This window comes from Canis aureus, chromosome X (genome assembly GCF_053574225.1).
Source record: "Canis aureus isolate CA01 chromosome X, VMU_Caureus_v.1.0, whole genome shotgun sequence".
NCBI classification, from domain to species: Eukaryota; Metazoa; Chordata; class Mammalia; order Carnivora; family Canidae; genus Canis; species Canis aureus.
Window position 1 is genome coordinate 39,383,959 of NC_135649.1, and position 1,627 is coordinate 39,385,585.

At 41.9% G+C, this 1,627-nt stretch overlaps 1 pseudogene; it reads right to left on the minus strand.

The window, feature by feature from the left end:
• Window positions 1-718: 718 nt before the first annotated feature.
• Window positions 719-1,078, minus strand: LOC144308843 (ragulator complex protein LAMTOR5 pseudogene; annotated as a pseudogene).
• Between the last annotated feature and the right edge of the window lie 549 nt (window positions 1,079-1,627).

The window sequence follows — 1,627 nt, forward strand, 5'->3', positions numbered from 1 at the left end:
ATGTGTCTGCAATAAGGAAAGCAGAAAAGCCAACTGATGAGTGGATAGATGACTCCTCCCTTGAGTGTCCCACTAGACTAGAATAAGAGCCAGATCAGCATAGTGCTCCTCCCGACATCTGTGTGTTGGAAATATGTGGCTACTCAACTAACTTCACCTCTGGGATTGAGGCTAGACATCAATTGATTGTGAAGCTGGCTGATAAGATAGGGAAAGTTATGCTTTGTACATTTCTTAAAAATTCTTTTCCATGGGGAAAGAACAGATGTCGAGGAATAGGTAATAGACACAGACATAGATTTTAGTGGTGACTGGCTCATGTTTGAAGGGTGCATCTTAAGGTGGATTTGCTGTGCTTGCCATACAAACACTCCACTGGATGGAGCACAAGATAGTTCTTTGTTAAGTATAATACTAGTTCATAGCAGATTATGTCTTGAGAGAACTTTTTTTCCTCTGATCAGATTTATTGAACATAAGAAAATTCTATGTACAAAGTGATCTGGACGTGCTGCTTCAAAACATGATCCTTTCTTACTAATATTCTGATAAGTCAGTCCATTGAGTGTGAAAAAGCAGCTTACTCTAAAATTAATAGAAAAGTGCCCAATGCACACTAAATAAATGGCCTAACTACTGGAACTTAAGTCGTTCTACAAGATAATTAACATAGGTAGGATGGAGCCCCTATGGCAGGCTGCTGGAGACTGATGAGACGTTAAGAGGCCATTTTGTGCATGGCCACTGTGATGCTGTCATGTTTCTGGATCATAATATTCCCATTATCTGATTCTAGACATACCACTGGAATATCAGTGGGGTCTGGGGTCAGCTTAGCTGCTTGCTGGGCTAGAACAGATATCACCCCAGCATGCTCATCAGACAGGATCCCATAACAGCCCAGATTAAGTCCTTGTGAATCTGTGCACAGGACTCTAGCAATGGGTGGATTCTTCATTGTATCCTTCAAGTGCTGCTGCAAGGTGGCCTCTATCCCACCGCTATCTGCCCAGCCCGGGATCCTGCAGAGTGTCGCCTTCTCTGCTTGAGATAACTTAGTGGCTCTGGTCCAATGCATGCTTCATCAATGGGGAATAAAAAAAAGAATGACTTTTTATCTTTTCCCCAAGTAATACGATGGGATGACAACCGCTTTGAAAATGAAGAGTTGAAGAGCCACGGGGACCAGGAAATTTCATATCATGAGCAAAGATGAGCTCACATCAGCTCCCAGACCATAAGTTGCTCACAGTCTTGTGACAGAGACAAACAGGTCAATATGCTTTGCTTAATACGAGGCAGAATGAACTGCGTGCTAGGCAGAATTACCAATACTAACTAAAGAGTCTTGAAAGTATGGAGGAGGGTTAAATTAGTTTTGCCTAAGGAGATTAGGGATAGCTTCACAGAAGAGTTAGCCCTTGACCTGGGCCTTGAAAAATAAATTAAGATTTGATAAAGAAGGTGCAGGAAACGATATATCAGGCTAAGGAAATCCTATGATCAAAGGCACAAACCCATGAAAGCAAACAACATGTTTTCTTTCTTTCCTCTTGACAATAGTGAGTTGTATCACTGTGTAGTGCAAGCACATAGTGTGTACAGCCATCTATGGAAGCTGGTAATT